Below are 16,122 nucleotides of genomic sequence, written 5' to 3' on the forward strand. Positions count from 1 at the left end.
AATTGGAAATGAAAAGGATCGATGCTTTCAATACGAATGCAGAGTAATTTTTTTCCTTAGCAGGGTAAAGAAGCCTTGTGGAGGTCACTGGAGAGGAACTGGATCTCAGTCAGCTCTGGCAAGACTCCTGTGGCCAGTGTCATGGTCTCTGCTACTCCATCTGCCGAGGTTCTGATGCTGCTTCTTCAGCTGTGTTACCAGGGAGCCCCAGGGAGCCTCTGCACCCCATCAGCAGGGCTGCTGTGTCACAGTGCTCAGTGTCCCTCTGCTGACTCACAACTACCCTTGCAAAAACTGTTCCTCTAAGAACAAATCCTAAGGAGAAAATGTTTGAGTTTCTTTTTTGTTGATTTGGGTTGTTTTTTGGTTTTTTTTACCCAAGCCAAATAGTCCCAACAGTGGACCCTGGTTAGAGTGAAGTTCCAGAAAGGAGCATTTGGAATGGTATCCTTTACAAAGCCATCATGACAGTGGAATCATGGAACCATTAGGTTGAGAAAAAACCTCAAGACCACCAAATTCAGCCATTAACCCAGCACTGCCAAGTCCAGCTCTAAAGCATGTCCCTAAGTGCCATGTCTGCATGTCTTTTGAATACCTCCAGGGGTAGTAATGTCATTGCATGGCCAACTGAAACACCACCTGAAATACTTCTTCACTGACTGTTAACTCTGCTAGTCACTGATGTGTACTATAAGGAATATGAGTTTCTGTGATTATGATTAAATTGATTTTTACTTGTCAATATTCTGGTAGTCTCTGAAATCTCATATTCTAATTATATGCTTGATAAAGTGGTGGGTTTCTTTTCTCTGCTTTGGACTTTTGACATGTTTTAAGAGGAAATGCATCACCAAGATTTACCATGCTGAAGCCTTGAAGGACCAAATACTATTTGTGGGATGTGCAATTATGGTATTACCAGAAGAGATACCATTTAAGGTTTTCCACATATTACTAAAAGTCTTATCAACAAAACATTTTGTCATTGGACAAGCAAGCACCTTAGCCTTTCTGACAGCTCTTGTTCGAGAATGCCATTATAAATTTAAGATATTGTAGTACAACCTCTTGTTTTTAACCTAAAAGCAACAAGAGGTTGCAAGAAAAAAGCTGTAAGCTCCACAGACTGATGCCTTTCATTATCAGGAAAAGCTGACGTTAGTGTGAATTCTTAATTAATACTTCAAGTCATCTTGGAGCATTCCATAGTGTTTCACCCATTTTATTTGTAACCTCTAATCCTGATCAGTCAATGATCAGATATATGAATTATAAATTCATATATTCAGATATATGAATTTCAGCCAAGGCATCTTCACCAAAAGGCCATTTAATAATTTTACTCTATTAAATATAATTTTATGAAAAGGAAACACTGCCTATAGCACACTTCCATGTAAACAAAGCCCTAATAAACTGGAGAGAAGGAGAACAAAGGCAGCTGGGAAGGTTCAGGATGCAGAGTTGATCTGCTCCTGGTGCCTAAGGCCTGGCTGCTCTCTTGTGTAACTGATTGTATGAACCCCTGAGCTAAATGTAGGGCCTAAATGCACTTAATGAACCTTAGAGTGCAATCAAAAAGACAAATATGATAAGTCTGAAATATGAGGGTTTTTTTCTTCTTTGGAGACCTTTGGATTCCTCTTCATCTTGATAAAAGCACCATTGTATCCTGCAGTGTTTGCCACTGAAACTGTGTTCCAGCCTAATGCTGAAACCACAAAAATCTGAGTAATCACCCTGTTTTATTCTTTACATTGACCACTGTCTCTACTATGGCATCACTGAGGGAAAAGGAAACAATATTCTAAAGACACTAACCTAGGTTAGTTTAACTTAATCTCTGGCTTCAGCCTACAGTACTTGTCAGAAAAATATATTAATGTGGGACTTTTACTGTTCTCAGAGTAGCCTTTGTCAGGAGTTTGAAATGTCTGAAACAGGATAATGAAAGAATCCTTAAAGGTCTGCTTCAGTGTTCTGATCTTTCTTCATTTTTTAGAGCTTTTCTGAAAAAAATTCAGTGTGCCCTTCTGAAAAAGAGCTGAGAAACCAGTCACATTAAACCATATTTCTTCTCCTGTAAACTCCCCCCTGGCTGTACTTGACACTATCCTATGTTGGATTTTGCAGCTTTGGCTCTGAAACAGTGATCAGTATCTATGGACCTATTTTACAAACTTAATTTCAGCAAGGAAAAGAACAGCATATTTGGATTGAAAAAGACCTATTACATTCTTCCCTCTTCTCCCTCCTGTAAGCACAAGTTCATTTCTACAGTACACTGTCTGCTTGCTCATAAATCTTTGCTTAAAAATCTAGAGCTTTACATCTCTGAGAAGACTGCAGCAGAGAAACACTTTTTCCTCACACATTTTCCTGAGTCAAAAATTCTTCCTAATCAGCTGTGCACATTGATATACTGTTCTACTCTACTATCTTCTGTTTCTGTTTCTTGCAAGGAGCAAGAGGTTTTTACAAAACTTTTCCTGTTAGTAACTATTTTCAGCTCTTACCTGTGTAGTCCCCTAAGATAGTGAAAATATGGACTCCATTTTTATCTAATTTTCATATTTTTTTCAAGAAACCCAGCACAACTATGCTTTCATAGTCACAAAAATGTCTGTAATATGGCACAAATATTATGACCACAACTTTTTAAGTAACTCACATGTACATATTCTATTTTCTTCTGAATGCAGAAATACTTGCTTCTGCCAAACTTTCTTTGTGAAATGTGACACTTGCTTTCATTGAGTAATTTATCCAGCTTTCTCTGATCATTTTCTCATGTTCATGCATATATACTAGCATCAAATGCTGTTCTTGGGGTACATCATGTTGGCAATAAACTAAAATTTTACGGTTTCTGGAGACTTAGATCAGGTTTTTTAGTCATTTGTTGTGATCTTCCCCCTATGGGCATATAGAAGCACTGTGAAAATGGGTCTACAAATGGTCTTTTAAATCAAATGGATTGATGGTTCATCAGTCTGAAACTATAGATAGGTGTAAGTACAATACACCTAATATAAGAACAGCAATGAAAATTGTGAAAAATGTTGGATATCTCAGAACAGTAATTTTTGTTAGACATATTTTTATTTTCATATAAAAAGCAGTCTTTAAATCTTAAAGGATTAAACACTCTGAGTTTCTGCCTTTATTGATTTAATCTACAGCCTTCTGTCGTATGCTTTGAAATACTGACCTGCAGAGTAACTGTGCCACTGAAGGAGCACTCACAGCCTGATTTCCCAGAATGGTTGTAGGCAAAAGTCTTTCTTACTTGCACAAATAGTTCTCATGGCTGTGGGCACAAACTGCATCCTAGTGTGCCCACGGAGGCAGCACTCATAGTGCCAGTCAGTGCAGCACATGGGAAGCATCTGGAGAGCAAAGGAATGTGCACTGAGATCTGACCCTAACACCAGGTGGACTTCAGGGGGAGTTTCCTTTACAGCTTTGCAGGCTGTGGACCAAATATTTTAGGCTTTGGAGGAGAATGTTTTGGGGCCCCACTCCAGGTTTGGTTTCATCTGAAAGAAATTTCGTGTGGGTGTTCAGAGCCTGGTCCCTGTGTGAATGTAACTGATAAGTGAGGGTGACCAGAAAACTCATCTCAGAGGTACACTCCTGAATTGAAATAAGACTGAAATCAGGACATCCAGAGCTAGTCAAGCATCCAATTGTTCTCTTCAGCATACTTGTCATACCCAATTCAGGAACATAATGAGTCACAAAAGCAAAATATTCCAATGCCTGTTTGCTTAACTTTGCCATATGTGGGGTTTGGAGGTTTTTTGTTTTTGTTAATTGGTTGGCTTTTTTTTTCATTACATATTCTCCAGTGTCTTGTCTTATACAGAAGAAAAGGGAAATGCCCTAAGGGACCTAGATTGCTATTGTGATCAGCCAAATTTCTGGATGAGTGCTTTGAAAAATAGCTCTTCCATTGCTAAAACAATGGCTATACTCCTCAGCAATGTTGTGCAATCCATCAATTTTGCATAGGTTTATGGGTTGAAAAGAAGCCTAGAGAGAAGAAGCAAACAGAAGAGGAGGACTCTAACTAGGCAATAAACATTATTAAGTCCCTTTAGTTCTCAGAATTTGAAATGTGCAGTGTGAGATGTGTCATTTAGTCACACATGCACTGTCAGAGCACCCTCAGGGAGCACTAGTCTGGCATTAAAAGTTCCCTTAGCAATTCTGCTCTGAGAGGAAGAAAAGGCTGAGCCAGATGGGGAACTTAAAGCCTTTGCCAAATCATCACCGAACTTCAGAGGATTTTTTTTTTTTGTAGGAAAAAGGAGAGGAAAACAAGGGAGAACAGGATACTCACAGAGGTTCTTTGCATGATTTAGAATGGATTTTGTAGTGTAAAATAAGCTTGCATTTTCATTCATGGTTTATATGTACTAGGAGAGTACTAAGTCCTACCTGGCTTCTCTTCCTTTTAGCTGAAGGAAAAGAAAGCGATTTTCATACCACAGTTCTTGAATTTGAAAAAGAAAACACAGGCTGGTTTTCCTCAAATTTAATGAAGTGCAAATCAAAAAATCATTCAAGCTTTGTCCTAGTGAGTATATGCTTCAGTCTTATCCTAAATCATGGCAAATAAATTGTGGTGTTCAAAACTCTGCATATCACTACACGTGCTTTTTATGATAATAATAGACCTTCCCAATGACACAGCATCTTTTCTATCTTAGCACTGAATATTATGTGGGAGGTTCATAAAATTATAATTTGATTTTTATTATAACAGTACAATACATTTTCAATTCCCTATAATCTTTTTAATGCCAGACAAATATCCTTTGCATACAGAGTTATTATTTTTTTACAATCTTCAGGACTTCCTAGAAGTATAAGGAAATGCAGCCAAAAAAGCCCTAAAACATAGAAAGTCTTGCTGTTGACACAACGAATTTAGGCCCAGTCATGACCTATCTTTTTGAGTGCTCACCTTTGCAAAGAAGGCACAGTGTGCAAGGCAGTCAGTGCTTAGTTTCTCAACTCTCCTGTAGCTGGCTCCATAGGAGAAATAGAATTTCTGAAAATGTCGTGATTTTTTCCCTATAAATTCCAGAGATATAATAGAAAGTTAGTTCTATGGAGACATGCATCTGAGCCTGAGACATGCATTCTGACTCTTTGGCTGACAATACTTGCAAAGTCTACAGTGACTCATAAAAATGATTTTTAAAAAGGAGGAATATTTCTTAATTTAAACAAATGTAGTCAAAAATTAGAAAGCCTCACTGCCTTCAATAGAATGTTGATCAAGAATTGCTAAGTTAAGAAATAAAGACAATATTCTGCTTTTCCTGTGGCCTGTCTCCCGTGGAGGACCCTGGGTCTTTTTTGTTTTCTCTCTGTTTTGCTAGCATTTAGTCCAATTATAACACCTGTACTCAGTTCTCCAAACACCATGAAGCAATGGTAGATAAAAGAATGTAGATTACAGAAGACTGATAGAATTGTGGCTCGAGATGTATTTACAGAGGCTTTGAGATTTCACCTGAAATCCCTCTAAGGTACAGCTTGCCCATAACCTCGTTGTGTCTTTCTCAAACTTTCAGCATTAAATTTTACAGCAAACAAACAGACATATACCCAAAGCATCTCCACTGTCTCATCTCTCCAGAATGACAGACCATGTAAGCTGGATGGTTCATATTTTGCATGAATTAAATTATGTCTAAAGACCTGTTATCTGGAGCTCTGATGATCTTTGTCATTCATAATTTAGAAAGTAGCACAGAATTCAGACTTTGTTGTGTATATTCTGCTGCTTTTCTTGAGATTATGACTTTAATTCTACTGTATCCTTACCATTTTCACTAACATGTCCAGAAATAGTCTTATATCAACTTTAGAGATTTTAATCTTGATGTTTTATGTCATTTCAATGCACAAACACACATGTTCAGTAAGATCAGAATCAGGACCTTAATTTTTCCAAAACAGGCGAAATCTTGGTGCAAATAACACAAAGGTTAAAAAATAAAATATATGTTATATATATATATATATGTATGTATGTATGTATGTATTTATACTTTGTACTACTGTGTATATACTGCCATTGTGTCCTTCTTTTCCCAGTCCAGTCCAGCATGCAGGCTTCTTGCTTTCAAGCTCAGCTGCAGTCAGGAGCAAAATCAGTTTCTGTGCCTTTATCATACTGGTAACCAATGTTAGGAGTGAAGATGTGCACAGGAATGAGAACTGAATTTAGAGTATGGGGCTGCCTCTATTATCAGCACACTTAGCATGGCCAAGTGTCCAGGGCTTATGGACTACCCAGTGTCATTCAATGCATTAAATTTGTAATATTTTAGACCCTATCCATGCCAAAAACTCCCTGTTCAGATACAGAAAGGTATAGCACAGGGTGTGGGAAAGAAAAAAGGGTTCAGTGGTTTGGATGTGAATCATTGTGTTGCTTGCACTTTATTTACTGTAGTAGGTGCAGCCCCAATCTTTATATACAACCCTCTGAGTGTGGTGTACTACTGAGGAGGAGTCAGATATGATGAGATGTTGAAAGATGTGACTGGTTTTAGTCATAGATTTGATTGGGAAGATATTAAAGTTCATAAACAGCAATTTATAAAATCCATTAACTGTTGCTATTTTTCCTACAGAAATAGCAGAGCTCTTCTGGGACTGGAAATGCCTTCAATTTTGAACATGAGACCAGAGGAGGACAAGTATATATTTTTTTTTTCATAATTGTAGTACACTTTCAGATTACCCATTATGCTAGCTCCATCAGGTTGGAGCTTGACTACCTTTTTCTTAGGATAAATTAATTTGCCTACATTTTTCAATAAATTTGTGAATATGAAATAACTTATATGAAAAAGAAAAATAATGAAAGATAATTAATTTTGTATTATAAAACTGTGGGTTAGCTTGATCTTGTTAACATACCCTGTACTCATAGAACCATAGAATTTTTTGGATTGGATGGGACCTTTAAAGGTCAGGTAATCCAAACCCCCTGCAGTGAGCAGAACAAAAAAATCACTAACCTATCAGCACTAGCAACAAGCTTTGGAGCCTCCTAATTTTTGATGATTTGCAAGGGGTGTATACCTTTGCCAATAGCCAAAAGATTCCTGACTCATTTTCCCTGGTTAAATTCTCTAACAGTAATAATATACTGAACAAATGCATTCAAAGAATATTCATAGTGCACAGAGGTTTCATCAAAATTTCTCTAAGTATTTCTTAGAATACTTAGAACTCTTTGATTTGTGTTATTGACCAAGATAAAAAGCATGATGTTTCCTTTCAAACTGTAAAACTCTGGATACTACTGAAATATTTTCATATGAGACCAAACAGCAGGGTTTTCTTCTCCCAACCTCATTCTCAGAAATGGTTGGAATACAAAGACTGAAATATAGTGGGGAGAAAAGGTACAATTCAGGTAATAAGTGGAAGAGATAACTTTCATTTAAAACTACTGACAATTAGAAAAGTTCTAAAGAATTGGAAGTAAAGCCTTTGCACATGAAGCAGAGTTCTGCTCAAGTTTGTCATGGGCAGCTTTGCCTATAGACAGCGATGCATGAGACATTTCTATTTTTGTCAAGTATCTCATACCAAACACTTGCTGAATTGTTGGTAAAATTCCCATCAGCAAGTTGGTTAGAAATTGCCTAGTGCTTTTTGTTCTCTTGGGCTATGTGACTTATTTTGTTATGCGTTACTTATAATAAAAACAATTAAGCTCCAAGCCAGGGCTCTGTAGGTATGGCCAAGTGCTCACACACTTTGCTCATAGCAACTTGCAGTCTAATGTGAAACAGGTCCCAACAAGCCATGGGAACAAGAGTAGACAGTGATCAAGCTGCACATGTCAGTGAACACAACAGCACTAAGAATATGCTTTCATGCTGCCCTGGCTCTGTCTCTCTGCCAGTAGTTGATCTCAGTGACATAAGTTCAGGCTTAGAACATGTAACTTGGCAGTACTAAATCACTGAAGATAGTTTTAGAGGCAAATAAATGCAATGTGTGTGTGTTCATCAATAGATACACGGGCATGCTGTGTCTCAGGTGCCTTCTGAGCTCCCTCTGGTGTGGCAGTGCTGGCAGGAGGCAGGGCAGCAGCCCCAGCTCCTCGGCTGCAAGTGCAGGAGGGCGAGGCTGCAAAGGCTCTGCCATCAGCAGTTCGCAGGGTTTGGACGTAGCTCAGTAACAGAGACTTGTTTATAGCTCAGACTTAAAAGCACTTATACAGGCTGTCTGAAGTTCCTGAGGATTCTCAAATTTTCCTGCCATAGCTGTTGTCACAGTGACTGCAAATAAAACTGTCCCATGGGTAATAGCTAGAGCCTCATTCCTGAAAATATTTGTATCTATGTATTCAGCTACCTTAAAATAACATGTGCAATGAGTAAGCTATAAACTTTTATATGGAGAAATTAATGACCCATATGTGTTCCCTTAGTGATGTTGTAATCTACTTGCTCTGTAATTAAGATTCAGCACAGCAGGGATTATTATTAAGACAAATCAGTTTCCTGAGAGAGTAAGGGCAAAATTGTTCTTTTGGCTCGTGGCCCTGATGTTACAGATGAACTTTGTCCTTGTAGAAGGCTTATACTCTTCCTGGCAATACCCACGCTGCTTGATCAAAGGTGACTTTCAAATTCAGTGAATAACATCTGCTCTGCAGGCTCATGATTTGTCACATTGGGCATGGTCTTGCTCTGATAAGATCAGAATTCTTGGAAGAAATAGCAGCAACAGAGATTTGAAACAACATTTGTCAAATTCTCCAAATGAAGCAAGCTTGGAGTGGACCTGAACAATGAGTAGGATATCCTCAAAGCTTACTTTAAGTTACACCTGCATTGAAAAGCAGGAGTCTTTTCTGTATGGTCTTGTTTGCTGTGATTCCTAGAAAATTGTGGACCAGAATACTGAATAGGAAATCTTCAAAGATTACCTAAGTAATATCTGAATTGAAAAGCAGGAGTCATTCCTGTATGGTCTTGTTTACAGTGATTCCTAGAAAATTGTGATTGCATGCAGTCATGGTGAGTGACGTAAGTTCTTTGGTATCAGAACTGAAGTCAGTGTAGATCTTTAGATCAGCACAATGCTAAGGGAAATGCTGCCAGATGAGAATTCAACAGAGCCACTTTTGCTCATTGCCACAATTGTAGCCCAGAGTGCCCCACATTACAAGTTCTGAAACTGTCTTATTTCACTTTCTGCAGATGTATTTTCTTCCCCAGGTCTATAAGAAAATCTGAAGTGGATTACTTGTTTATTTTTATTGCCTGTGGACCAGCAAGTTTGGGGAAAACCATCATGGAAACAGAGTATGTTTTAGGGACAGTTACAGATATGGAATAGTTTTATGGAGGCAGGCATACTAAACACAAGAGGTTGCAAAATATTAGATCAGGCAATACCACGATTTTTCACAGGATCCCAGAATGGGTAAAGGTGGAAGGGACCTGGGTCATGTGATCCAACCTTCCTGTTCAAGCAGGGTCTTCGTAGAGTGAGTTGTACAGGATTGTGTCCACACTGCTCTTGGATATCTGTGTCCACACTGCCTCTTGCCCTATTGCTTGGCACCCTGAGCAGAGCCTGGCTCCATCCTCCTGACAGCCTCCCTTCAGATACTGACAGACATTGATGAGTTTATCTTTCAGTTGTTTCTTCTCAAGGCTGAACAGGCTTAACTCTCTGAAACTATTCTCTCAGGAGCAATGCTCCAGTCCCCCTGTCATCCCCCAGTAGCTCTCTGCTGGACCTGCTCCAGAAGCTCCATGTCTCTCTTGTTCTGGGGAGCCCAGAACTGCATACAGGGCTGAGCAGGGGGGCAGGATTGCATCCCTTGACCTGCTGGCAGTGCTCTTCCTAATGAACCCCAGGATACCACTGGCCCTCTTGGCCACAAGGGCACTGCTGGCTCATGGACAGCTTGTTGTCTGCCAAAACCCCCAGGCTTTTTTTGGCAGAGTTGCTTCCCAGCAGGTCAGCCTCCAGCCTCTCTTGGTGCATGGGATTATTCCTGCCCTGGGAAAGAGCCCTGCATTTGCCTTTGTTGAATTTTGTTAGGCTCTTCTCTGACCATCTCTTCTCCTTGTTGTCCAGGTCTTGCTGCATGGCTGCACAGCACTCGGGTATTTGTCTCTCCTCCCAGCTTTGTATCATCAGCAAACTTATTGAGGAGCCCCTCCATCCATCCCATTGCTCCAGTCACTGGTGAACAAGTTAAACTATTTTGCCTACTTTCTGTGTGATGCCTGAATCATTTACCACATTCCTTATCTTCAAGCCCAAAACATCATGAATTATCATTATATGTAAATTATCATATCTATACATCAACATATTTATATATATAATTCACATACAATACATTTACATATTACTTTGGGTTTGTGAAGCATGGAAGGTCTTACAGAGTATCAACTGTTATTGTGGCAGATGGCTCTGGGTCTGCCAGACATGTTGAGACACTGTACTTCCTTAGGTGAAAAACTAGGAATGCTAACTGAGGCACAGAAGGAGATGAGAGGGCAATGAAGTTTATAAGAACCCCTGATTTTTATTGGTCCATGAATAAATTACTCTCTGCCTTGGCCCTGGTTTAAAGATGTAATAAATTACTATGAAAGCAAACAAGAAAATCTTTTTTTTTTTCTAAATAAAAGCTATACTAGTTTATATAGTACTCTTACAAGGAGCAAACTGTGATTTCCCATCCAATTTCTTTGATTTTTTTTTGTTTTGTTCTGATGGTTTTTTTCCTTATACAAAAAGCCCCCTGTGATTATTTGATGAACAAATAATACACCCATTTTTATGCTGCCCTGTGCTAACAGAAGCACTTATCTCATATCTTGACAGTTTGTCAATCTGGAACATGCTGTTGGCTGTGATCTCACAGGCACATGCTGAATTAAGTTATCACTGTCCTGCCACTTTGCAAGGAATGTGGTTTGTGTGTTTTGGCAGTGTCCACCTTGTTTCTCTGTCTGATTTACTGGGAAATAGTCTCACATTTTTTAAAATTTTTTTATGAGGTGAGAGCATTTCTTCCCTCTCATGTTATTTTTTCTTTCCATCTTCCTTTGCTATATCAGTTCACTGGCGAGAACAAGCAGATAAATCTGTCTTGTCCATGACAGAATTTCTGTAACTCATGCTGCAAGGTACCCTTTATCAGCATTTGCATCCAGGGGAAGCAAACATAGCAGTGCTCAACTTTACTGCAAAAAGAAATAGAGGTTTGAGTGTCATGAGCAGTTCACACATGGTATATACCTCAGTATATACCAGTGCTATTAGAAGAAAATAATACTCAGATTTAAGTGTGCCATTGCCTTAAAGAGGTTTACACTTGGGTAAAAGACCCTCAGGTAGAGGCTGGCTGTAGCAGGAGACAAAATTTGTACTTTGCCAAGCCAGGCATGTGTTCCTTTCCTTTTCTCACGATCTTTTCTAGCTGCTGCTTTGCTATTCATCACAGTTCCCAGTTATGACTCAAACATCTTGTTGAAATACATCAAAGAGTATTTTATCCCAGCCATGAGCACATATCTCATTTATGTGGTGTGTTTTAAACTATTCCACAAGCTCTTCTTATGGAGGGCTTTGTTTCTCTGTCAGAGAAATTGTTTATTTCCCTAGTTCTCAGGACAGCAAAAAGCCCTCTTGAAAATGGACTTATCTGTTTCCAGCCCCAGTCCTGGCTGGCTTGGATATATCAGTTTTCTACTTAAGGACTATGACATTTTCAGAAGGAATTCATTCTCAGCTAAATAAGGCTTGAAAATGGGACAGACTTGCACCTCTCATCTTGTTCTCACAGTGTGTGGTGGAAAAAGGCTTTTGCAGTCTGTGCAGGTGTCTTGCATAGTTTGGCTGTCCAGTGTTGCTTATGACATATCTGTTAGCCAAAAAAAGGTCAAAAACAAGTATAATTTGGTTTTGCAATTGTCTGTGAAAAGCTTTACAAATATTTAATAAACAAATTCACATGAGTTATAGAAGGAATTAGTATTAGTGGAACTAGATAAGAAAGTCTAGAATATTTCTATGCAAATGCATCCTGTTGTCACTTAGTAAAAATTACCAAGAAAGAGTGATGAAAGCACAGTCAAAACACAGACAGGTTTGGGCTTTATTTCAAGTGAAAGTTTCTAGTTTCCTGCAACTTTTTTCTTCTTATTAAAGTAAAGCAAGCAAAAATTCCAATAAACAACTAATGGATTTTTTTTTTCCCTATGTTTTTCTAGTGAATTTCTGTTATGATTTAAAATGTGTCTTTGTAACCATTAATGATCTCTGCATTGGTCTGACTTCCATCTGTCACAGACATATTTTATGAAAAATCCTTTTGCCAGGATTTTTTCTCTTGAGAAGCTGAGAGGCCTCAGAAATGAAATGTAAACAATAATTATCTGCTGCTGTGGAATGCAACAGGTGCATCTTTGATTGGTCCATGTGAGTTGTTTTTACTTGATGACCAATGACAGCCACCTGTGTTGAGGCTGTGAGCAGTCACAAGATTTTATTATCATTCTTTTCCTTTCCTTTCTAGCCTTCTGATGAAATCCTTCTATTCTTTAGTGTAGTTTTAATATATAATTTTCTTTGAATATAATATGTATCATAAAATAATAAATCAGCCTTCTGGAACATGGAGTCAAGATTCTCATCTCTTCCCTGGTCCTGGGACCCCTGTGAACACCACCACACCATCTACTCACAAATACTGGGTATCAATTATCTCAACAATTCCTCTTTCTCCATTTAAAAAGAAATCTCCTGTGGATGATATCCTAGATTAACAATAGAGGAATTACATTTATCTGTAGTGAAAAATACCATTATATTACAATGAAAAACTGAAAATAAATTGCCAATATTATTTGGCCTGAAGCACAGAAGAATTTGGGAGCACTTGCCTGAGGCAAGTGATGAAAGTCTTAGAGCAATTATTCTCTTTACACTCAGGTATATTTTAGTGAAACTCAGTAATATAATAAGTTAAAGATCACTAAACTGAAGATCAATAAAAATAATTTTATAAACCATGCATGGCTGTGGTTGGGTTTTTGTGTGAATGGGAAGAGTGGGAGAGAGAGACCTGAGTCCTGCCACATTTTCTACAACACAAATAAATAAACAAACAGGTTGTGAGTGGATTAAGAACCAAATATCTCATGAATGTGTTCTATGTTCTGATGTGTTTTCTCCTTTTCACAGGCATTTAGTTCATAAAAATCTTAGTGTGTCAAATTAGATGGGATTACAGCAGCCCTTCTTGCCTTGTAGTACAGAAATGCAGGATAACTAAAGATCCCCTCAGCAAACCCTAATGCCCATTGTTAGTTTGTAATTTAAAACATGTGAATTCACCATACCACAGATGAAGGGGGAACAAGAGGCTTCACTTCGATGCACATTGCTAATGTATCTCATGGCAGCTATAAATCATGTAACTACTAATTTGACATCTAGACATACAGAAGGAAAAGTTTTCACAGCCAAATATTTTTCTTTTCTTTCCTAAACAGAAGATGAAAAGAAACATTTGGACTCTAAGAAAAACTACTCTTATTTGAGCTATTCATTGCTTGAGAATTTGGATTCATATCTTCAAAGAAATCCATCAATTTGGGTTTTGTTGCAATATCTCTGTCTCTTAGAATGGCTTTAGTAATTTTTTTAACCACCAAAGTGTTCCCTGCTTGTGAAAACCACTTAAATATTGCCACAAAGGTACTTTGATCTGGAAAAGCTGGTGTTTCAATCACTGCTCGGGGGCAGCTGCTCTAAAGTTTCTAATTTTTTTTCTTTACACCAAAAGCATAGAATACTTTAACCATTTTATCTGTCTTGAATAAAAAGCTTTAGGTGTTTAATATGGATAAGAGAAGCATGCTTTCAAGTAATGGAAAAACAATAGGAAAAGCCAAAATGAATGTGCAGACCTCTATAATAAATCTCTTTTTACCCAGTATGATTTGGAAGTTCATTTCAGAGGGAGAGCTGAAGCTGATTTCTTTCATTCCCCAGCATCACAAGAGCATGCTTACATTGTTGGACACTGCCATGGAAAAGGGAATTTTAAACTTGTTCTGCTCAAGGGTGAGAATTCAGAGCAGGCAGTGATCTCTGAGGCAGCATGAGCACCTCTCTCAGTTTGGCACTCCTGACAAAAGAAAGGCATCAGTAAGAGCATTGTCAGATCATGACAGTATCTTAGGACTTTTCATAGAATCATAGAATTGTTTAGGTTGAAAAGGATATTTAAAGTCATTGGTTCCAACTGTTAACCCATCAATGTTATCTTCACCACTAAGCCATTCTACGGCCACAATTTTTTCCAACACTTTCAGGAATGGTGACTCAACCACTTCCAATAACCCTTCCTTTATAACTTTTAATGAAGATTTTTTTTCTAATGCCAAATCTAAACCTCCCCTGGCACAACTTGAAGCCGATTTCTCTCATCCCATCACTTGTCACTTGGGAGAAGACATTAACCATAACCTTACCATAGCATCCTTTCAGGTGGTCATAGAGAGTGATAAGGCCCCCTGTGATCCTCCTTCCCTCCAGGAAAAACAATCCCTGCTCTCTCAGCCATGACCTGTGCTCCAGACCCTTCCCCAGCTCCACTGCCCTTCTCTGGACATGCTCCAGCACCTCAGTGTCTTTATTGTAGTGAGGGGCCCAGAACTGAACCAAGGATTTGAGGTGCAGCCTCACCAGTGATCAAGCAGGACCTGCCTTTCCCAAACCCAGGCTCTGGGCCTGATCCTCTGGCTGTCCTGCATGTGCTGTGGAATGGCACTCAGGATGATCTGCTCCACAACCTTCCCTGGCCACAAGGGCAACTGACAGGACTGTAGATCCTCAGACCCTTCTTCCAGCCCTTCTTTAGATGGGCATTACATTTGCAAATTCCCTGTCAGCTGGGACGTCCCCAGTTAACCAGAACTGCTGGTAAATGATTGAAAGTGCTTCAGTGAACTCTTCCACCAGCTACGTCGGTACCCTTGGGGGGATCCCATCCGTCCCCATAGACTTGCAGGTGTCTAAGTGGTGTAGCAGGTACCTGACCAATTCCTCTTGGATTATGGGAGCTTCATTCTGATCTCCATCTCTGTATTTCAGCTCAGGAGGCTGGGACCACAGAGATTGACTGGTCTTGCTATTAAAAGATTGAGGCAAAGAAGGCATTGAGTACCTCAGCCTTTTCCTCATCCTTCATCACTAACTCTCCATTTCCAATAACAGATGGAGATTGTCCTTAGCCTGCCTTTTCTTGCTGATTTTTTTATAGCACAGTTGTTTGCCAGTTTTTACAGCAGTAGCCAAAATAAGTTCTATTTGGGTTTTGGCCCTTCTAGTTTTCTCCCTGCCTAACCTCACAACATCCTTGTAGTCTTCCCACATTGTCTGCTCCTCCTTCCAAATGTCATACAAAGTTCCCTGTTCAGCCAGACCACACTTCTTCCTCACTGGCACATGGGAACAGCCTGCTCCTGGACCATTAGGATTTCCTTCTTGAAGAAGGTCCAGACTTCCTGGGCTCCTTTGCCCTTCAGGAGTGCCTCCCAAGGAGCTCTGTTAAACAGTCACCTAAACAGGCCAAAGTCCACCCTCTGCAAGTCCAAGGTGGCAATTTTGCTGACCAGAAAAGAAAACTCCATAACTTGGTGACCACTGGCCATCACATCATCCACCAGTCCTTCTCTGTTCACAAGAAACAGGTCCAGCAGGTGCCTCCCTTGGGAGGTTCCTTCTCCATCTGCATCAGGAAGTTACCTTTCACACACCCCAGGAACCTCCTAGATGGTTTCTTCCCTGCTGAATTGTATTCCCAGCAGACATCCGGTAAGCCAAACTCCTCCAAAGAACAGGGGCTAGTGATTCTGAGACTTCTCCCAGCCGAAAATAGAAATATTAATTCCTAATAGAAATAGAATATCTCCTCTGCCTCTTCATCCTGTTTGGGTGGTCTATAACAGCCTCCCCCCTTGACATCTGCCTTGTTAGTCTTTCCCCTGGTTTTTCATGCATAAAAATTCAACACTGTTGTTGCCATCACTAAAC

The 16,122-nt window shown here is 39.3% G+C and overlaps 1 long non-coding RNA gene across 2 annotated transcripts in view; it reads left to right on the plus strand.

Moving 5' to 3' along the window:
* Window positions 1–10,277, plus strand: part of LOC127059336 (uncharacterized) — a 49,926-nt gene extending 39,649 nt beyond the window's left edge. Inside the window, exons 2-4 of one of the 2 annotated variants that reach the window (XR_007777034.1) lie at window positions 61–2,259; window positions 6,660–6,725; window positions 10,141–10,277. This is a non-coding gene — a long non-coding RNA (uncharacterized LOC127059336). Of the gene's footprint in view, window positions 1–60; window positions 2,872–6,659; window positions 6,726–10,140 lie in introns of those variants that run through there. The other variant, XR_007777033.1, reaches the window with a different exon arrangement.
* Window positions 10,278–16,122: the final 5,845 nt, after the last annotated feature.

The sequence above is a fragment of the Serinus canaria genome, chromosome 2 (genome assembly GCF_022539315.1).
Source record: "Serinus canaria isolate serCan28SL12 chromosome 2, serCan2020, whole genome shotgun sequence".
Classification (NCBI taxonomy): Eukaryota; Metazoa; Chordata; class Aves; order Passeriformes; family Fringillidae; genus Serinus; species Serinus canaria.